This window comes from Neovison vison, chromosome 12, assembly GCF_020171115.1.
Source record: "Neovison vison isolate M4711 chromosome 12, ASM_NN_V1, whole genome shotgun sequence".
Classification (NCBI taxonomy): Eukaryota; Metazoa; Chordata; class Mammalia; order Carnivora; family Mustelidae; genus Neogale; species Neogale vison.
In genome coordinates, this window is record NC_058102.1 from 92,483,141 (window position 1) to 92,507,204 (window position 24,064).

The 24,064-nt window shown below is 36.4% G+C and overlaps 1 protein-coding gene and 1 pseudogene across 2 annotated transcripts in view; both read right to left on the reverse strand.

The window, feature by feature from the left end:
* The window catches only part of TAFA2 (TAFA chemokine like family member 2), a 493,613-nt gene that overhangs the window by 107,238 nt on the left and 362,311 nt on the right, over positions 1 to 24,064 (reverse strand). The window lies entirely within an intron of this gene.
* Positions 21,036 to 21,418, reverse strand: LOC122891872 (annotated as a pseudogene).

A 24,064-nucleotide genomic window follows, 5' to 3' on the forward strand; every position in this document is an offset into this window, starting at 1 on the left:
GTAAAAGCCTCTGCCTTCGGCTCAGGTCATGATCTCAGGGTCCTGGGATCGAGCCCTGCATCGAGCTCTCTGCTTGGCAGGGAGCCTGCTTCCCTACCTCTCTCTCTGCCTGCCTCTCTGCCTACTTGTGGTTTCTCTCTCTCTCTCTGTCAAATAAATAAATAAAATCTTAAAAAAAAATACATATATAATTCCTATTCCTGTTCTTCTATCTTTTCAAGTTTTTACAAATATTGATAAATGAACATTTAATATTTTTCCTTAAAATGAGCCCTGCCCAACATTTTAAGAACTCTGCCTCTGATTTTCAGTGTATCAAACTTAAACTAACTTCCTAAGATAAGTTCTGCTTTAAAAGAGCTATCACCATTATTTTGATTTTCTCTTTTTTAAGACATAAAACTTTAGGTCATGACTCCTGTGTTTTTAAAATGTAGGTATTTCCAGTTAAGTATATTTAAGATTAATGTAGCCTCGGATAAAATTATATGATTAGGGAGGCAGGGCTTGCCATCAAGAACAGATTTGAATTATTGTTTCACATAATATGGATTACTATTATTTTAAGGTGACTTCTAATAACATCTAAATATTAATACAGTTTAAACAATATGACAGAAATAGCTAATTATCTCCCTTGAATTCCCTTCCTCACCCCAAGTGTTGTTGCTGGAAAGTTGAAAGTTGCTGCCTGACTAGACACTACATTTCCCAACTTCCCTTGTGTCTTGGCAGGACAGGTTGTAGTTAGCGAATCAGGGCAGAAGTGAAGTTTGCTACCTCCCGTCCGGGGCATTACAAGCTCCTGTACAATCCTCAATGATCTTACTCTCTTCCATCATCAGCCAGAGAGAAGTATCTGTCTAAGGTGACCTTGTAAACCAGGTACTGCAGAAGGCAGTTAACTCAACCTGGGTTTCTGAAAGACTGGGTGGGAATTAAGACCAACCTACCGCTATTCCTGCCACTACTCCCTTCCAGGAGGAAAGGCAGTGGATAGACTTTTATTGTATTAATCTATTGATATTTGGTAGTTAATTTTTTATAGCAGCTAGAGTAACCCTAACTCGACCATGTATTCAAAAGACTAAATATAAAAGAAAACTATATCAATGCTATAGAAGTAAAAATAAATATTTTTTCTCAAAGGGAAATTTCTAAGTGGTAATGTCAACAGATTACCACACAATTACTATAAATAGCACATAACGGAAGTCATTATAATTTGTTTAACTTGTATTGATTGCTTAAAATGTGCCACTATACATATATTACCATGTTTAATTCTGAAAATCCCTACCACTGAAAAACATAAAGCTTAGAGATGTTAAGTGACTTGCCAAAGATTATATTGGTAGCAGTTGGTAAGAGAGGGGATTTAAAACACCCATCAAGTGGAAATAATCATGTGGCTAGTGAATGAAGAGAATATTAAGAAACCCAATCCAAAAAAAAAAAGCAAATTTGTAGGCTCATTGTTCATTCAATTAGGAAGTTTTTATGTACAGGGCATGATGGTATTCAAGGACTGTGGGAAATAAGAATATGTAAAGGACATGAACCATGACATGAGGCATATTAAAAACTAGTTGGGGACATAAACCATGTACAAAAATAACTGCAATAAAATATAGTATGTAGTAAATGTCATAATAATACTGAAGAATATTATGAGAGTTCAGATGAGAAAGGTCATTTTTAGCAAAGTATCAGATCACACTGTAAAAAATAATACTTAATCTGGCCCTTCATGAATAGGTAGAATTCAGTAAGTAGAGATAGGAAAGAAAAACTTTCAAGTGGACAAGTATATGGCATGATGGAAAAGAGGAAATGAATGGGCAAAAAAGCTAGAAAGACAGTTGAGATCAGTTCATAGTGGACCTTGAATATCAAGCTAAGATTTTACTTTATTATAAGCACACAACAGAAACTATTAATAAAGTTCTATAGTAGCTAAATAAATCTAATGATCAAGTATGGATTGAACTAGAGGATAAAACTCTGAAAGAGCCTCATCTCTCATCTTTTTCTTCCTTTGTTAGTGCAATGGCTATTTTGTCTTATGTTTTACCTTTCTTTTTCATAGATATGTACTGAAGACAGTTCAGAAAATTCAGATGAATAAAAACCAAAAATAGTCTCCTAGCTTGTTTGCCAAATCTCCTTCCCTAATTTTCCCTTAAAAATATACAGAAAAAAATGTTTTACAAAAATAGCATCAAACAACACATACTGCTATGTAACCTTCTTTTAAAACTTCATGATTGTATAGCATCCCATCAGTTGACTAAATCATAATGTTTTAAACACCCAGTTAAATACCCAACTAATAAAAATGAGTTTTTACTCATTAACTATCATTGATAACTGTGATAAACAGCAGAGGAATTCCTCTTCTCCACCAAGATGTCCCCATCCTAATCTGCAGGACCTGTCAGTATGTTACCTTACATGGCAATGGGGACTTTGAGATGGGACTATTATCCTGGATTATCTAGGTTGACTTGATGTAATCACAAGGGTCCTGTGAAGAGGGAGATAAGGAGTCAGCGTCAGAAAAGGCAATATGATCATGAAAATACAGGAAAGGAGACTGGAAGATGCTATACAGCTGGGCTTTAAAGATACAGAATGGGACGACCAGTCAAGGAATGCGGATGGCTTCCAGAAGCTAGGAAATGGACTTTCCCCTAGATCCTCCTTGAAGGAACAAAGCTCTGCCAACTCCCTGACTTTAGCCCAGCAAGACCCATTTTAGACTTCTGACCTCCAGAATTATAAGAATATTAATTTGTGTTCTTGTACGTCACAAATGTATGGTTATATGTTAGAGCAACAATAAGAAAAACAATACATAAGACTTTTGCAGTAAGTAATTATTGTGGGAGATGATAGTGTCCTAGAGTAGAGTGGTAGTGGCAGAAATAGTAGAGAAGTAGATAAGGCCTGATTTTTTTTTTCTAGGCAGATCTGATAGAACAGGCATTGGATTAGATCTATGAGATTTGACTCATACAAGAAGCTAGATAATGAAGATATGAGTTAAGTTGGGAAAATTGTAGAGGAAACAGGTTGAGCGGAGGAGGAAATGCTGTTTCATTTTGCAAGTGTTAAGTTTCTGATGCCATTAGATACTCAAGAGAGAATAAGAAGTAGGCAATTGGATATATTCATTTGGGGCTCAGTGCAGAAGTAGGGAGTGGAGATTTAAATTTTACTTAGGGGCACCAGGGTGGCTCAGTCAGTTAAGCTGCTGACTCTTGATTTCAGTTCAGGCATTGATCTCAGGGTTGTGAGTTCAAGCCCTGCGTTGGGCTCCATGTGGGGCATGAGGCATACTTAAAAAATAAAAATAAATAAATAAATTTTACTTAGAATTTGGAATTTGTCACTATTTAGGTGGTATTTAAAGCTATGAGGCTTGCTAAAATTACTCTTCAAGCACTAAATATTTATTAAGCAACTGCTTGTCTAAGATCAGGACATACAGTAGTGAGTAACATTGTCCCTACTCTTATGAAGCTTTTATTTCAGTAAAATGAGCCATATAATAAATAAACCACCTGAATAAATAATTATATAAGAATAAATGTTATAATGAAAATAAAGCAAGATGGTGAGGTCTCGAGACCCTATTAAGCAGTTGGAAAAGGTTATTCTCAGGAATTGGTAAAATACATTAGCATATGGAAGAGCAAAGTATCCTTAGAAGACCAGAGACTTCTTCACTGAGAAAGCATTTAACCTGAGAATTAAATGACAGTAAACAGACATACTTATTGTCTTCTCCCATGTGACCGAGCACTTGGAGAACATACATATCACCTTTTCTTTTTTTTTGTATGCAATCTGGCACCAAATTGGCTATTATAATGATATATATTATGTATAGCTTTGAAAAATTATGAGCAAATAATAAGTATTTACTGTCTACAAGGTCTGGGAGACCAAAAGAAAGAAAAAGATTTTGTTGCCATTTCCAGTAGCTCACGATCTATGTGAAGCGACTACGGAAACACAGGGATCCAAATGGCAAGACATCAAGCAGCATCATGTGCCCCTGCTACAGTATGTGTTACATGAAGACAGCCTGATAAAGTGAACAAAAAGTGGGCTTGTATTAAGAAGACAAGATTCTCAAACTTGACCTTGCACAGAAGAGGACTTGGGACCTTGACAAGTAATTTAACTTCTGAGGCTTAAGTTTCTAGTCTGTAAATAGCAGTAAACCTATCTTCCTGCCCTACCTGCGTGTGACAGGACCAAGTCAGTCACCAAGTGAAAATAGTAATTATTATCATAGTAAAAATAATTCCTATTAGGATAATCATTAGGATAACACCATTAAGAACCCAAAGTGCCAAAAAAAATGCCCTAGAGATGGAGACTGTATGATGAATCTATGTGATATGGTTTTGATTTACTAGAGATCTTAAACATACACAGTCAATTCCTAGACACAAGTTTTCCCCCCAAGACAGAGTTTTTTTATTCTTTCCTACTCAAAAGGTCATCTTAAAGTTAGTGCTTTAAAGATGGCTTTATTGTGTGGTAAGCAGCAAGTAGGTATGCCCTGGGTCGTTAAAGACCGATTCCTTGGCTCTTTCCAGTTCTGATGCAGATTAGTGCAGCACAGAGCAGCCGTAAAAAGGCCACAATGAGTGAATTTTAGCAGAAAGCAATAACAGTGATATATAAAAATGGCTAAAATAAACATACATCAGCTACCTCTAAATGACATATTGACACAATTCTGTGGTCTACTGAACCAACCTCTATCTTCCTCTAGGCATTTTTTCCTCCCAGTGCTCTAAACTTCATTCTCGGAAACTTTAAATCACAATGACTGCTCTGGGGAGCCTCTGCTATTCCGTTACCTTCACTTCTTGCTTCCATCATTCTTCAGCAACACCCAAGACTGCCCAGGAGCCAAAACAGGCTCTCCCGAGTGCCCAACATCAGCTACATAATTCCTCCTCCTGAGTCAGCAGCAGGATGCCTGCCATCCTCACCACAAAAGTGGAATCTACATCTTTATCCACTGGGACTTTCAGCCAACTGACTCTGATCATTTTTTCTGAAGCACCAACTTTCTCTATCCTTCTTACCTGTCATTAAATCTTCAACTCATTCTCTCTGTTCTGTATTGTCACAGCTCTCTTTTTCTTTACCAAACAGAATCTGCCTAAGCCCATTCCAAGTACATAAAAATTGTACATTTCAGTGCTCATGTTCTTTTCTTACATTTAATAGGTCATGTGCCAACACAGTTGTTCAACTTGGATAAGTAATATAACATCCCTGGTCCTTCTCATCAGTAAAATTGGGGTGAGGTGGACTAAACTATACTGGATTTCACACTTAAATAGTGAGGGTTTTTTATAAAAGATTTTATTTTATTTATTTGACAGACAGAGATCACAAGTAGGCAGAGAGGCAGGCAGAGAGAGAGGGGGAAGCAGGCTCCCCACTGAGCAGAGAGCCCGATGTGGGGCTCGATTCCAGGACCCTGAGATCATGACCTGAGCTGAAGGCAGAGGCTTAACCCACTGAGCCACCCAGGCACCCCAAATAGTGAGGTTTTTTCTTTAAATGCTATTGTATACCTAGTTATAGATATATGTAAAAAAAAAAAAATAGGTCAAATAGAGCACTGCCTGATACAGGTTGAAATGGGATTCCAGGGCCCTGTTCCCTTGGTGTATCATTCCCCTTTGTTATGGTGCCTGTGAGATACTTCCGAACCATAAGACTCCAAGGAGCCCATGGTCGTCTTTGAACTAAGGGATCAATAAGTTGTTTTCTAGCCCTACTATCCAAAGATGCTATTCAACACAGCTATATAGCAAGAAAAATTGAGTGGGAAAGAATCCATAATGTTGCCAAGTGCTAACTTTTGCTTTATCGAAATGCTCCATAAGCAGTATCTCATTTAACTCCAATAATGAACGGTATCATACTCACTTAAACCAATGAAAGGACATATCAAGAAAGAGATTGTAACTTGTTTAAATTTACATGTTTTGTAAGAAGGCTGGGATGGGATTCAAACCTTTGCTTCTTCCACTATGGTACATTACCTCTAAACCCAATCACCCTTTTCTAACCTAATCCTCATCCAACAATAATCACTAATTACATTCTCTAACATATTGTGTTGTGAAGGTGTTCAGCATATCTGATCCATGGTGGATGTTTATATTTACTTATTCTAGTAATAAATAAAGCAGCAGCAAGGAGTAGTTTTGCAGAGATCGCTAAGAAATCATAGTTTTGAATGAAAGAGAGAAATGGGGAGGAGAGTATTGATACATTTACAGTTAAATGTTCTTAAGCCTAACATTGCTTTTTTTCCCCCAAACTAAAACTTTTAAATGAACTAGAAAAATTGTGATTACCTGAGCATATTACTTCAAAGAATAAATGTTTAATTCATATTAACCCATCCAGTACCATGGAGTCCAGAGTACACACTGGATTTCTAACACTTGTTAAATTCTTCCAACAACAAAATGTAGAAATAATCAGATTTCTTCTCATAATTCCATACCCTTAGAACACCTCTTCTGCAAATCCAAATCCCTTTGGATAATTACAGAAATAGCATAGCTGTGGAAAACATACTAGGGATCTGAACTCAAAAACTGGCTAGATACTGCATTATCATTCCCTGTCTACCAGCTTTTATCTTTCCTCAGATTCTATGTTTTCTTTGCTCTTTTTCCTCTGGCAGATGTTCAGGGGCGAATTATACAATTTAGAACCCAAAATTCCACTCCATCCAGATGCCTAATTTACTAACTATTCACTTGTCAAAAACATATGTTCACTGTCTATTACGTAATGACGAAAGCTCAGAACAGCTTCTGGTTTCCATTTCATGAATCGATACAGAGAATCTGACAAATGTCCCGGAAGGCATTTTTCACTGCACATTTCCATGAAACCTTTTTATTAAATTTCATAAATGCAGCAACATCTGGGATAGAAAAACTTTCTCCCCAGAAGTTCTAAGATTCAAAATCATTGTACATTTTTCTTTTCAAAAATCCATGGACAAATTTGTGGGATAATGGTAAAATTTAATGGGGTCTCCAAGTTTTATTAAAAGTTTAGTTGATCTTGAAAAGAGCCACTCAACCCTACTTTGAAAACATGGGGGAAAAAGTTTGTACAAGTCATATTGATCCTTGTTGAATTTTTAAAGAAAAGTGCATTTGTATTAGTTTCTCCTACTACAGTAGTTGCTAACATCGTTCGTAGTGTCAAGGTCAACATCACTCTGTGGATCAGTAATGAAATCAAAAGCATCTGTGTCATTTACTTTAATATGAAAAATTTATAAAACAGTTGCATGGGGATGGATAGTAGAAATAACTAGACCACAACAGATAATACCATATTGTGTTCTCACATCTGTTTCAATATATCAAAATAATATGGGAAACAAGCTTTTGTTGCCTATAACATCCACATTTATTCCCTCATTGATTTTAACTAAACTCTAATAAGCACTAATATAAATAAGCACTAATATAAGTAATGTAAGAGTAATAATATTCTATCTACCTAGCTAGCTACCTACCTACCTACCTACTTGGCTTTCTTGAATTCTACCTAACTGTGAGTCTTAGTAACTCCCAATACCCAGAATAATGTCAGTTAGAATAATACAAAGAGATGAAGAGAAGTTGGAAGAAGGGAGACAAGGAAGAAGAAATATCAAGCTTTATTATACCACCTTTTCTGTCCCACTAAATAAGCTATTCACTGATTATTTGGTGACCCTGTGAATAAATGAATATGAAAATACAGTGAAAAGAATTCTACTTGGGAAAGGAGATGGATTTTAATCCAAGGTTTTTTCTCTAGCAAGAATAGAAACTCATTGGCCTCTCTGGATCTCACACACAACATGAAGGACTGAGACTACGTGACTTGTAATTCTAACATTAACATTCTATGAGGGAGTATATATATATATGGGAATGTATGCATATATGGAAACTCTTGTTCTTTGTTTAGAGATATTATGCAATCACTGAGTATATCTAGATACTAAACCTTGGGAAGATGTCTGTATCCTTGCTAATTTGTTGGTGGAAGAGACAGCTTTTCTTTTTTTTTTTTTTTTTTAAAGATTTTATTTATTTATCAGAGAGAGTGGGGGGGGAGAGAGCGAGCACAGGCAGACAGAATGGCAGGCAGAGGCAGAGGGAGAAGCAGGCTCCCTGCCGAGCAAGGAGCCCGATGTGGGACTCGATCCCAGGACGCCGGGATCATGACCTGAGCCGAAGGCAGCTGCTTAACCAACTGAGCCACCCAGGCGTCCCGAGACAGCTTTTCTTATTGCCTGCACACATTAGGCATTCATTCAATGATTAGTTAGTTCCTTTTTTCCCTCAAGAATTACTACCTATTTGATAGAGCTTTACACAAACACACACACACACACACATCAGACATCAAACAATTAAATGTGCTCACTAAAACATCTCATTGCTATTTGAATTAATTGCTATATGTCAGATGAACATATCTCTTACCTCACTTTCTTTAACTAAAGGGTAAAATGTTGACATAGTCATATTAATGATTAAGTATTTCTAATATAAGTGAAAGGCTTAAAGATTCTCAAATTTTTATTAGGTAGAATCTGTTTTTATTGGTTCTTTTTAATATCCAATTTAGGATGTAGTTATGAAATAAAAAGAAAATCAAAATACATCTGCAGTTAAATAAGAGTACCACTTCAGAACTGAAATTGGAGTTTTTACGTTGAGATAGCCTACTGAGGGTTACCTCTTAATAAAGTGGATTCCAAGAAAGAAAGGGAAGAAGAAAAAGGAAGAAGGAAGACAGGGAGGGAGGGAGTAGAGACAGGAAAAGAGAGACCCTTAGAAACAAGTGTTATTTCAGAGCTGTTCTAGGAAACTGTGTGTCATTTGGACTGTGACTCATATTAACATAAATTTGCAAGTAAGAACTCTAATAAGAACATATTTATCCTCCATCCTTAAAATTCCACCAGCACCTCTCCAAGAGAATGTTAATTATAACAATGTATAACTGACTTTATGGGATTTAAATTTGGAGAAATTTTTTTTAATTAACTCATTTTCTGCCATGCTTCAAAACTTGTTCTTAAAACTTAAGAAATGATCATTCTGAATTCATATTTCTAAATTTTGAATGAGCTTTTAATCTATAGGGAATTTTTCCAGCCATGATCTTCTTTGAGTTTCACAGTCCACCTACAGGTAAATCAGAATTGTTAGCCCCATTTTACAGATAATCACAGTTATAAGTAATTAAATGAATTAATTTAAAAGTTAGCTACAATTTTATACTTGAAATCAGTTATAAAGTCACAAATACAAGAAATTTTATAGATTTTTATGAATAACCTCCCTTTTGAGTGTATTTTGGAAATTTAATTTCTCATTCATTCTTAGGGAGTCATTTGCATTAATTTAGTCTGTGACTCTGCCATGCGTAAAAATGTGCATCTTTTTCTTCACTGACGATGAGAAGAACATGAATTCAAGATATCAAGAAATGGTTCTCTCACCTCTAAATCTCATAACTTGAACACCAAAGATCTGAAATAAACCATCTCTTTATTAGGCACATTCGTGTATATACTCATTTGCTGTGAGGTGGTAGTATTAAGTTGGAAGCAATATCAAGATGTAAGGGTAATGAAATGGTGCTTTCCTCCCTGCCCTCCAACTCTAATCTATTACAACTTTAGTGCCACCTACATATTCTAAATCAGGATAAATATGCAACTGTAAAGAGGCAAAATGCAGTTAAAGTAAAACGGATAGAAAACTAAGAAACCAGTAGGGAGGACAAAATACTTGTTCACCACACACCTTCCCGATGTTAAATGTCACTTCTCTAAAGGTCTCTAATTCTTCAGACACAGAAGATTTGCCTACGGTTTGCACCAGGTTTAGTTCATAATACCACACTCTGAGCATACTGTATAATAATTTTGTTTACGCTTCCTTCTTCCCCACTAGACTATGAAATACTCAAAAGGACTGAGTCTTGACCTTTGTATTCCTAGGGCCAGCATAATGTCTAGGACATAGTATATCCTAAGCTGTATGAATATGTAATAAAGTAAATGAGCTGGTGATTCACATCGTGGGAATCACAAACACATTCTCTAAGGAGTAGAGCCTACCCAAGATCAGAAGAAGAACTAGGAGTATAATCAAGATTCAGATCCAGGTATTTCATGGGTTTGTGATTGATAATTTTGACCATTCATTCTATGTGTTTCTCTATAGCATTATACCTAATTTTTAGGAAATAACACGGTAGTTATTTTTTTGCTCTATAAATAAGCTAACAGCATATGAATAAAATATTATTTAAAATTGGTGTCAAAGAGTCTTTTAATTTTATTCTTTGTGTACCAAAATAAGCATAGTATGTGTATAATTTTTACTTTATTATACCATTTTAAAAAAATGTTTATGAAAAATGTTCCAAAATCTGTTTCTTTGGGTCAAAGCCAATCTCCATAAACTATATTTAACTGAATTAATTTCAGTGCAGGTGCTCATTAACTTTGCTATCTAAGAGCTCAGGGTCCCTAGGTAGGTCACATTTTCAGCTTCAATCCTAGGTAAACCACTTAACCTCTGAGTACTTCTGCTTGCAAGTCAGTAAAGTGAGTAGTTGTATCAGAAAACCTCACAGGTTCTGTCCTGCTCGCAGCGTTCTATATTGACATACCATTTTCAGGAATCATACATTAGTATGAACTCTACACTAGCTCCAGTTCTTAAGCTACCAGCAAATAAAGATTGTCTTCCTCTCTCCTCCAAATCAATTGGGTCCTTCAATTTTTATATCCTTTTGGTGTAAATCCACACTTTTTTTTTTTTTTTTGATGGACAGAGATCACAAGTAGGCAGAGAGGCAGGCAGAGAGAGAGGAGGAAGCAGGCTCCCCGCTGAGCAGAGAGCCCGATGCGGGGCTCGATCCCAGGACCCCTGGGATCATGACCTGAGCCGAAGGCAGAGGCTTTAACCCACTGAGCCACCCAGGCGCCCCCACACATAAAATTTTTTAAAATGAGGTAGGGGAGTTTTTAGAATAAACTGGCAACAGAACTTAAAACAGGACTTCTGCATGAACAAACAGGAGCCACATGCCAAAGCCATTATTGTGGTGAAAAACTTGAAGTTGGCCCCAAAGATAGCCAACTATTGGTGTTCCCAACCTAATAGATTCCTCTCCCTTTGAATGTGGGTGAGACCCATGATTTGCTTATAACCAGAAGAAGATGGCAGAAGTAATAGGAGGTCACTTCAAGACTGTCCTGTTAGCAAAGTGGCTGCACAGTCTCTCTTGCCAGCTGTGAAAGAAGCAAGCTGCCATAAAGGAGAAGCTCATGCTGCAAGAACTGCTAGTAGTCTCTAGCAGCAGATGGTAGCCTTAGCCCTAGGCTGCAAGGAAATGAATTGTGAGTAACCCGAGTGAGCTAGGAAGTTAAGTTCTTACCCAGTTGAGCCTCTGATGAGACTGAAACCCAGCCAACATCTGGACTGCAGCCTAGTGAGACCCTGAAGCACAGAGCCCAGTTACACCATGTCTGGACTCCTGACTTACAAAAAGCATGAGATAATAAATGTGTGTGTTTTTCTTTTTTAAGATTTTATTTATTTATTTGACAGAGATCACAAGTAGGCAGAGAGGCAGGCAGAGAGAGTGAGAGGGAAGCAGGCTCCCTGCTGAGCAGAGAGCCCAATGCGGCCCTCAATCCCAGGACCCTGAGATCATGATCTGAGCCGAAGGCAACGGCTTAACCCACCCTGGTGCCCCAAATGTGTGTTGTTTGAAGCTGATAATTTTGTGTTAGTTTTTCATGGTATAATAGGTAATGAATATAAACTATGAAAGTAAACTCAGTCTCTTCATGCTTGCATTTTGTGTAGGGTGTTCCATACACTTAGGAAGTGAAAAACATAGTGACCTATTTCATCTCCTCTATAAAAAACAATAGACATAGCTATTTTGTTTCTTAAAAATGCATTACATTTTATTCTCTCAGAAATCTGAAATAAAACACACCTCAGAAAATGAAAGACAAATTTATTCCCAAAGTAACAGTGAAGGCTCCAGCCATTGTTTGTGTTTAGGGTCCAAAAATACTGATAGTAACAAGTCTTACTTAAATTCATTCAGTCATTCATTTATCAAGTCTTGAATGCATTTCTATTTGGCGGAAATTGTAAAAGGTGCTCTGGGGAATACAGATATGAATAAGACATGACTAGTGCCCTAAGAGAAATTACAGGTTGTTGTGCTAAGTTTTGAGACTATGTTGTCAATATAAAAAAGTTTAAATTGTTTGTAATAGCATGCATCTTAAGGATCACAGCTTCAGAACAGCAGAAAATAAATTCATTACAGAAAAGCAAAACTGATAAAAAAAAAAAAGAAAAGAAAAAAGAAAAGCAAAACTGTTTATATGAACTGATCTATACCATCTTTGTGGGGAAAAAAATTGGCTTCAGTTAAATGACCATAAGTCTTATGAAGAGATGGATAATATTTCAATAACCAGATACATGAAAGAAAACAATCTATTTTCCATAGAAAACAATGTATAAAGGTACTTAGAGGTAACAATGAGAGGCATATTCACAGAGTAAGTGATTTTGGCTTGAAAGGCATCATGGTTTATTGGAAAATGAAAGAGCATAGGACATCGCATCAATTAAATCATGAGGGTATCTACCTTTGGCTCAGGTCATCATCCCAAAGTGCTGGGATTGAGTCCCACATCAGGTTCCTTCCTCAGTAGGGAGCCTGCTTCTTCCTCTGCCTGCTGTTCTCCCTGATTGTGCTCACTGTTTTATTCTCTCTCTCTCTCTGACAAATAAATAAATAAAATATTTAAAAATTTAAATAAATAAAAATAAAAAATAAATCATGAAGGCTTGAACCAGGCTGGAATCGAAGAGAAGATCCCAACAGAAAAGAAGGACATTGTGGACCGAACCCTGCAAGAAACAGGCAACTGTTTGCATGAAATAGATGACAGAGAGACAGAAACTGAAAATGATTTAGAAGTTTCAAACCTGCGTGAAAGGCATCATTGGAAGCAGCTGGAGAGATAAGAGGCAGTACAAGTTTGCGTGGAGGGAGCTGATGGATCTGGTACGTGATCGACTTACAGGGAGATGTGAGTGAGAAGAGAGGTGAGGACAAGGAGGTCAAGGAGGTGTGACAATGAGGAAGCCTGTTAAAATGCAGTTTCACTTGAGTATTGAGTGTAGAGTGAGTAAAGACACAAGTTCAGAGAGAATGTGGACACTTAACGGCCACATATAAGACACTTTTAAGGCAGCAAAGCAACAAGGATCTTGAATAAGAACAAGGAAAAAATAAAAGAAGGTTGGAGTTACTTGAATGCTTTTCAGGGTATGTTTTCCTATAAGTCAAAAGGAGAGTTCTGGTCTGCATATTTTCCAAAAAATGAGAAGTATTATATCTGAAAGAACCCACTGAAATACACACAGCAAAAATCTTAAATATAATTTGGTTATTGTTGACACACATGCCCTTTGGTACACAGAAGCTCTCTTGTCTGTTAGGGAAAATTAAAGGAAAAAAATAGAACTTCTGTCCTAATTTTTAATGTAGTATAAGACAGACACATCTATAAAAATGGAATTATGCATAGCCACGATGAGTGTAAGAGAATTGGTGAAAGTTCAGAGAAATACGGAGTTATTTTATATCTATCTTCTTTGGGCAATTTTCTGACACACTTTCCATTTCTTAATACAGCACCCAGAATTGAAGCAATGACAGCTAGATGTAAGATTATAACACCTCTGTTTTCAGTTCTGAAAAACAAGTCATTTCTTGATGATGAGTGTTAGGTCCAGACAAGCAGATAATACCATGCTTACTAGTCTTATAATTTGCATTTTGTTTTAGAAATTTTGTTTTCTACGTTTTCTCTTTTTAGAGTATGTGTGGCACACAACCTAACAGTAACTGAGTGCTAAACTTTTTTCACATGGTCCATAGCATTTGGCACAATTCTATATAGAGAAGGTACTTATAACTACTTATTAGTTTATATATATTAGTTTATATAGAGTTTATATATATATATATTAGTTTGTATATAAACATGTATAGTTTTATATATAGCTTATATATATATTATTTATATATTTTAGTGTATATATAGTTTTAAGGTTGATTATAACCACTTAATTTATGTATAATATATAATGTGCATATATATACAAATGTGCATATATTTATAAATTTGAAATTGTGTGTTCAGTGACAAAATGGATGTCAAATAAGAGGCAAAGTAACTGTTCATTAAATACTTAGAAGAAACATACAATCTTAAAAATAGTGAATGACAAAAAGTTTTGAAATTTATAAGAAAATTAGGGAACAGTCCTAAGCTTAGAATCTATGCTATGTATAAAACAAAGTATTAACAACCATCATAAAGAAAATAATTTGTGAATATTTGCATGACTCTAAGTCAGACAGTACATGTGGCCTTTTGAAACAGAACATAGAATTTTCCAGTGGCCAGGGAATCTCACCCTTTATGGAAAATGTTACTCTCAGCTTTGACTCACATCAAGATGCATTATGCGTGGGCTAGCCAGTGTTCCCCTTATTCATTCATAATTTCATTCATTCATTTCCTCTCTTGTGTGTTTGCACATTCTCTCTCTCTCAGATCTATTATTAACATTTCATATTTTGCTAGATTGTCTTGGACTTTAGATGTATACTTAGGGGAATAACAGAAGATCAATAAAGGAATACAGTTTTAATTTCTAGAAACAATGTTTCCTTACAAATATTATGAAATTAAGACAGCCAACAGACACATGAGAAAACGCTCAGCACCACTCATCATCAGGAAAATATAAATGAAAACCACAATGAGATACACCCCACACCTGTCAGAATGACTAAAATCAAAAATGCAAGAAATAACAAGTGTCAACGACGGTGGGGAGAAAAAGGAACTCTTTTCGCACTGTTGGTGGGAATACAAACTGGTGCAGCTACTGTGGGAAAGAGTACAGGGTTTCCTCAAAAAATTAAAAATAGAACTACCCTACAATCCAGTAATTGCACTACTGGGTGTTTACCCAAAAAATACAAAACACTAATTCAAAGGGATACATGCCCCCCTATGTTTATTACAGCATTATTTATAATAGCTAAACTATGGAAGCAACCAAAATGCCCGCCAATAAATGAATGGATATAAAAAAGATGCAGTGTACAGATAAAATGGAATATGGTTCAGCCATAAAAAAAGAATGAAGTCTTGCCATTTGCAACAACATGGATGGAGCTAGTGAGTATAATGCTAAGTAAAATGAATCAGTCAGAGAAAGACAAATCCCATATGATCTCACTCATAGGTGGACCTTAAACAACAAAATAAAAAGCAAAGGACAAAGAGAGAGAAACCAAGAAAGAGACTCTTAACTATAAAGAACAAACCGATGGTAACCAGAGTGGAGGGGTGTGGGGAGATGGTGAGATAGGTGATGGAGGTTAAAGAATATACGTATCAGATGAAAAAGATTTTTTTAATTTAAAAAACGATCAATGTTATGTTATCAGAAGGAACAGCACTGACAAATATGGCTCATTCAGCAGACACTGCGGGTTGTTCTCCAATATCCATGTTCTCCTACTTTTATAGTAAGAGAACGTCTCAATCCTTAGCTGGGGATCTTACCCCCCAGAATAAACCAGGTCCAGCCCATTGCAGATGGCCATAAGTTTCAGTTGTAACCAAAGGGATGCCAGGCAAAGTATTATGTGCAATTTATAAGTTGTGCCCACAAAACAAACTGGCTTATCCACTCCTTGCTCTTTTCTGCTAGCTTAGATCACAGAGAAGGAGGCGGCTGTGGTAGGAGGCTGGAGTAACAAGGCAAAAGTATCTTCAAGCTTAATAAATTCTTGCAGCCAATCTCCAATACCATTTCAGAATTTTATGGAATAGCCTTCCCTCTTGTTTAAAGCAGCATTATTTTGGATCTTGTCATATCGTTGAATGTCTATCCTTTTCATTCTAAAAAGCTCATGTATATTACTAAGGAAGTAGGAGATTCTCCATCATTACTTGTTCTTAGACATCATGCTCATTTTATTTTCCCTCCAAATTCACAGTTCCATTGGGGGAGGGAAACAACTATTCTATTCAAATAATCTTAGAGCTGTAAGGAGCTTTACGTATCATGTAGTCTGGTGTTTCCTGATATGTATTTAATTGGATAGGTCGTAGCCTCATGAAATAGGAATAAAAGGCATCAAAGTCAAAAAAGGTTTGGAAAACACTTAAAATTAATTCCCTTCTTTAAGAGTCACAAAACATATTAGCATATCGAAAATATGAGCATTCCTGAAATACAGGAACATGTTTAGCTTTTTTCCCCTAACAATGGAACATGGAAACATTTTAAACACAAAATGTATTAACATTTTATAACTGCTATTCTGCTTATATTCTTTGGGGAATTTTTAAAAAATTATTTTTATTAAAATATATTATTTGCCCCAGGTGTACAGGTCTATGAATCGTCAGGCTTACACATTTCACAGCACTCACCATAGCACATACCGTCCCCAATGCCAATAACCCAACCCTATCCCTACCCCCTATCATCTCCCAGCAACCCTCAGTTTATTTTGTGAAATTAAGAGTCTCTTATGGTTTGTCTCCCTCCTGATCTCTTTGGGGAATTTTTAATCACTAGATAATGCATAAGTTCCTTCATGTCAACAAATACTTCTTCAAGTCTTGCTAAGATATATTCCAATAATGGAAAACTCGCTACTTCACAGGATGGTCCATTTCACCCACTTTTCACTTCTCAAAATAAAGACATGAATTAGGATAAATAATAATTGGTTCTGTTAAATGTGTCCATATCTACCTTCTTTTGGCCACAATATAGTAAAGTTGATTTGCTAGTGCAGTGATGGCATCTAAAAGTTCAATGAAGGCACTTGAAGCAACCCGCACCTAACCCCTCTAATATTCTCATCCCCCTGCAGCAGTGTTTAATCAGTTCTCTTCAGGTTCATGAGCACCATACAAGCCAGATAGATAGGAGTAAATTGAGGAGATTTTGCTTTCACTCAAACATCTAATAACATAGCAAATATCACTGAAGAAAAGTCATTATTTTCTGATAACCAACATGACCAATTTCATTACTTGCCATATGACTATAAACTCAAGAATTGCAAAATGAATTATATAACTGAAATGCATTTAGTCTTCCACATCCATTTTCCTAATCAATAATTGTTGCCTCAGTACACAATCATAAATTCATATGTGTATGAGCCACATTAATATTTCATTAGCCATGTCAATAAAGTATTGTCTATTAGAAATTTTAAAACAACATAGATCTACCAAAGTGAAAGGATTTACAGTGTAACTAACTTTATTTATATAAGACTACATAGTAAAAATATGTGTAGCAGTAGTAACTAATTATAAAATTTAAAAGTGCTTTACCAAAATAACCAATTTTGAAAAACAAGTATCAAAATTATTTGTTGTGACCAACAACAAATAATGGCTAATTTGGTGTGACCAGCTTGCTTTCGGTCAGATCACATGCTATCATTTCATGGATTAACCAAATACACAGTTATCAAAAAAAAATTTTTTTAAACTGCATTCACTAAGTTTAAGTAATCAAATTGATTTCAGTCAAATCTTGGACCTCACTAATAGTAGCTCTCAATATTAAATGTCAGAAGTTTAATTAAAGAAAATTAATAATGATTCCTCTGAGCTCTGAGTAATATGTAAACTTTTGAATAGCTGTCTAATGACTCTACATGGACAGTGTGATTCTGAATATGAATATATTCTTGAATAAATTAATGTTCTTGTTTCTTTTCTCAATTATAATTTCAAATTAAACTTACTCAAATGTCTTGTCACATCGGTAAGATATTTGTGGATATTAATTAATTCTATTTAAAAGAAAAAATGGTCTCATGATACATTTCATTCCTGAGCTGTTTGTTTGATACCTAATGTTTTTTACAAGGAGATGAGAATTTAATAGGGATGGACTAAAGTTTAGCATCATCCTTACCCAAATCTGTATTATACCCAAATCTGCCATTAGTTTGGCTTGAGACATGACCTTGCAAATGCCAAGGAGTCAAAAGTCTACTTCAATGCCATTTCTGGCCTCATTGAACTTGTATGTGATCAATGATCATGTAATGGGTAGATTACCATTTCTAATCACAATATTAGTATAAACCAAAGACAAATCACTTCAATCCACTGTTACTATGTGAATATGTAACTTGGAGGAAGTCTCCTTTTGTGTTTCTTACTTAAAATAATTTCAGTCACTAATGCAAATGTATTTTTCTAAGAGTAAAATACTGTAACAATTTATATTGAATAATGAAAGCTGCTAATTTTATGTTGAAAATTATTTTAAAAATCCAAAGAGTTAAACAAACAGAGAAATACATGTGATTAATAAATATCAAGGAAAAATACATTAGCTAGATATTTTAGAAAGAACTTATCTTCTTGATCCAAAAGTTTTTATGAAATGTAGATAATCATCTTCATCATCATCTGAGTAATAAGGTAGAATAGTATGGATGATATCATCATTCTAATCTCTCTAGAATTATTTAGCATATAAACATTGATACCATTAAAAAAACTGTAATTACTTCGAGTCATCTTCCATCCAAACATAAATAACACAGTGTACAAAAAAGAAAAAAGTCTGAGAGGAAAATGTAGTACTCTAAAATAACTTGTTCCTCCACTCTACTTCAGTTCATGTTCTAACAAAAATAGAGTTCAAAAACTTTCAAAAGCACATTTTTGAAAAAAAAATCAAAACAAAACAAACACAACCCAACCATGTATGTATTGCAACTGATTGCTATGAATAAAATACTTGTTTAGCTGTAAAAATAAAGTTTAGCTGAATAAAAACTTGTTTGTTTTTTTTTTTAAAGATTTTATTTATTTATTTGACAGAGAGAGATGACAAGTAGGCAGAGAGGCAGGCAGAGAGAGAGAGAGGAGGAAGCAGGCTCCCTGCTGAGCAGAGAGCCTACGCGGGACTCAATCCCAGGACCCTGAGATCATGACCTGAGCCAAAGGCAGCAGCTTAACCCACTGAGCCACCCAGGCACCCCTAAAAACTTGTTTTTATGTCCGGTAGAAGTACACTGGATACATATTTGGCCCACAGAAGCCAAGGCCAAAGTCATATTTCACAATCACAAAATTAAATTCTGAGGTGTGTTCATAAATCTAAAGTTTTATATTGCATAAAACCACTGACACTCGCTTATTATAAAGTTAAGATCCTTCTACTGCATGTGAAGCGGACCGTGCAGATTTCTGTATGGTCTCAGTATGCATCACCAGATAATGAAGTTTTTTGTGAAAAAAGAAGGAGAATAAAAAAGAACACTATCTTTGTAGACGAACTGATTTAGTTTTGAATCATTGAGTGACACTAGACAAATGATCTGAATTATTTGAACCCTTTGGATAATAACATGTACTTTGCAGGAGTGAAAGGATTTGAATGGATCACATCTGTAAAGACCCTAACTCAGTGCTTGGTCTGTACAGATCTGCATTAACTGGTACTTTTCACTTTCTTCTTCCCCTGGCCTGTCCTCAATGTTTGGAATTGCTGTCGATGTCAGTTTGTAAACTGTATAGAATAATAGGAATATAGAAATTTGGAAATGAAGGGAATTTTGAGAACATCTACTTTGTTGTTTTCAATTTTTTTTAGCAGCAAAATATAATCCCAAATGGGACCCCAGTATAAAACTGATCAACTCAGAGCTGCTGTGGTTGAAGCAGAGATGGAAGGCTCTGAATCCACATTTACCCTGACCAGACCATCCTGGATCACACCACCCTACAGAATTCCAGACTATTGCAATGGAATGGGAAATCAGAAAGCAAGGGGGCTTCTGAGTAGTGTTTGCCAGCAACTGGTTTTCTTCCAAATTGTGTGCCCTTGCTGAAGTCACTTAATCTCTTTGGGTTATTATTATTATTATTATTATTAGAAAATAAGAAGCTTGAAATATTCCAGGTTAAGTCCAACCCAGTCCATCTCTTCTCTTTCTTTTAGCACCAAACTTAGAGAAATCTATATAAATAGTTTTATCAAAAATTGTCAGTTGTAGCAAAGTGTATTTTCAAAGATGGTAGTCATGAAATTTCCTTTCCCACATGCCCTTTTGCACTGTGGTCTTGCCACTTGCCACTTTTTGAGTCTAATTATCCTACCTCATCTGCACTGGTCATAGTTAATTGCTTGTACCCAACACCATGCAACAACACAATGACACTGTGTGATTTCCCAAGCTGGATCAGAAAGGCTATGCAATTTTTATCTGCTTCTCTTGGAAAGCTCACCTACCAGATGTTCCCACTCTGGACACTTCCTCTCAGAGACAACCCCAGCACCAACCTGGATTAGCCTGTAAGTGCCCTGGTCAATAGTCTCAGCCAAGTCGCATCTCCAAGCTATGCCAGACCAGGCACCAGATAGGAGAACAAAGCCTCCAGATGATTCCAGCCCCAGTCCCTAAGTCACTTGAAGTCAATGGAGTGTTCCCAACCCAAAACCCAAATAAGCCCCATTGTGCCATGTCCAAATTCCTAATCCAAAGAATCAATGAGCATATTGAAATTATCTTTTTGCCACTAACTTTGAGATGGCTGATTATGCAGCAACAGATAACCAGAACATACATAGCTTTATTATTTACTGAACCCAATGTCTTCTGCACATTTTTCATATCCTTAAATCTTGCAAGCACCCAGTCTTTAAATCTCCGTCTTACCTTCACATTCCTGACATATTGCATTCTTTTTTTTTTTTTCAGTCAATGAAGGGGAAACAGACCCTTGGGGCTTGGGCAGGAGGCTACCCTGCAGAAGAGGTGGAGGAGGAGCCTTATTTAACCTTCTTTTGGGGGCGCAGATTGTTGGTATGGCCATACTTTTTGGGGCAGATGACAGCGTGGGGGTGCAGGCGAGCACAACACTTGCAGGAGATCAGCTTGTCATGGTTGTATTTCTGGGCCAGTGCATGGAGGGGAGGCTCAATGATGCCTCCTCAGAGCCGAGACACCAAGTGCAGGGTAGACTCTTTCTGGATATTGTAGTCTGACAGAGTGTGGCCATCTTCCAGCTGATGCCCACAAAAATCAGATGCTGCAGGTCAGGTGGGATGCCTTCCTTGTCTTGGATTTTGACTTTGACATTCTCAGTGGTGTCACTGGGCCCGACCTAGAGGGTGATGGTCTTCCCCATCAGGGTCTTCACAAAAATCTGCATCTCTGTGTCTGTTGGTGTGAATTTGCAAGGCTGCCACAACCAAACACCTCGGCCACCTCATTGAAGAGAAAGTGAAATATTGCATTCTAATTCTCTCCCTACCTCGTCTTTTTCGTGGTTCATTTCCTCTAACAAACTCTTGAAAGAAGGCAGTCTTAGAGGTCATTTCTATCTCCTCTTGATTAGCTCATCCACTACTAGGGTTTAAATTATCATTTCATTTATTCATTAATCATTCAATAGATATTTATTGCGTACCTAGAAGGTGTGTCAGACACTGTTCTAAAACTGAACATATATAACTGAACACCAAACAGGTAATATCCTTCCTCTGATGATATGTAAGTTCTACTAAAAATAGAAAATAATTTGGCATACAATAACATAATAATCCAAGTAGAAACAAGTGATACGAAGAAATATAAAGCAGGTTGAAAAGGACAGAGAGGTACTATTTTTATATAGATTGGTAATGGAAGACACTTTTAATAGGATGTATTTAATCACAGACCTACATAAAATGAGGGATCCAGTCTTATTCATATTGAGAGATCATTCCAGGAAGAGGTCTATGACCAGAGTGTTCAAAAATAACAAGAAGGCAGGAATAGCTGGAGTAGAGTGAGGAAGTAGGACAGTGGCAGAAGATGTAACTAGAGTTATCCAGGAAGCAGACTATATGAGATCTTTTGGCTATCACAAAGGATTTAGATTTTATTCTGAGTAAGATGATGTGTGAAACATTAAATATGTTCATGAATCTCCAGCTTCTCTCTCCTTTTTGGGTCACAGAAAATATTCTTCTCAGTTGGGCAAGACCTTTTGACCAGGTGTGGCCAATGAAATATGAGTGAGAACAACAGGTTATATTTCAGCTGAGACAAGAAAAATGTCATGCAGGATCCTTGAGCCTCTCTTTTCACCTGCCTAAGCCACCATGGTGGCTACAAGTTCCAGGTGGTTGAACTACAAGGTAAAGTCTCTGTTAGCTTGGGTCCTTGAGGAACTATTGGGAAAAGAGATCACCATTCCAGTCCCTAGCCAGACATACAGTGGACATGGTATATGAGTGACAATATTTGGCAGGGGCAAAGGTCTCATCACTGGGATGTATTTCTGTAGTATAATCTGGCCTACTCTATGGAAGGAAGGTGCAGGAGGGCTTGAAGGGTAACTCTATGGTTTATATTCCAAAAAGCTCATAGCAGCCACTGTGTGGAGAACAGACTATAGGGCAAAAGAATGAAATCAGAAAGACTAGTGAGAGTCAATGGCTATAGTCCAGGAGAGAGATGATAGTGATGTGGATTAAGGTGGTAACTAAGATGACTATTGTCCAAATTAGGTCACCTTTGAGAGGAAAAGGGAATTCTATTAACCCATCATGAACTAAGAATGCCTTGGGAAAATCAAATGGTAGCTGTACAGGTAATGAAAACTTAAAAGTATAAGAATATATTTTGAAGATGTCAACAGGACATGCTGATGAATTGAAAGTTGAATGTGAGAGAAAGAGAAGTGTCAAGGATCATTCCAAGAACCTTAGCAATTGGAGAATGGAGACAGGGAAGACTGAGAAAAGAGGAGTTTTGGGGCAAGAGTTGGGAAATCAAACTATAATATTAGAAAAATTAGGTTTGAGATGCATGTTAGATATAAATGGGACATGTCACCTTAAGAGTTAGATCTATGACCATGTAAATAAGGGGAAAAGTTGGGGCTAGATAAAAATTTTTTTGAAGTCATGAGTATATAAATACTATTCAAAGCCATGGGACAGGCTGACCACATTGTGGGAATATAGACAAACAAAAGAGGAGATCCAAGTACTGAGTGAGAAAATGAGGAGGATTCTTCAAGGAAATGGAGAAAATATGGCAAGGGAAGTTAGAGGAAGAAAGGGTATACAAGAAAAATAAATAAGGATACATCTTAATAGAACATGTGCTCTGTGTCAATATCTGCTGTATTGTCCAATAAAGTGAGTGCTGGGAATATACTATCAGTTTTAGCAACATGAAGATCCTTGGTGACCTTGACAAGAGCAGATTTAAAAGACTGATGGGAACCAAGACCTGAATGAAGTGGTTAAAAGAGAAAACAGAAAGATAAAATGTAGAGCCAGCACATCCAAACTCCTTGAAGGAATTTTGCTCTAATTTGGAGCAAATAAATGAAGCAGCAAGTGAACGTGGGATGTGGAGAAATAAATGTGTTTTTATGTTAATAAGAATGATCCAATAGAAAGGAAATAGTTGATGATGCAGGGGAGAAAAATAAAAAATAACAAAGAAGACCTTGAGTTAGTAAGAGAGGATTTATCGAGTATTTATATACAGAGAGTTAGGGACTCTCTGGTCCATCGATATTCATCTGCTGTAGCAGAAGAGAAAAAATTGTTTTTATTTTCTGGAGAAAAAAAAAAAAAGAACAAAGTCAACACCTAAAGATCATGAGGTAAGAAGATGAAGACCATTCAGAAAGAAAGAGAAATTGTGAAATAGTTGTATTAGTAGACAGGTGAATCAACTACGGCAGCCTGGTTGCATAGTAGAATCACTTGGGGTGAGTCTTTACTTCCTATCAACACCGACACTCCACCCCAGAACAATTATATCAGATCTTCTGGGATTGGGACCAGGGCAT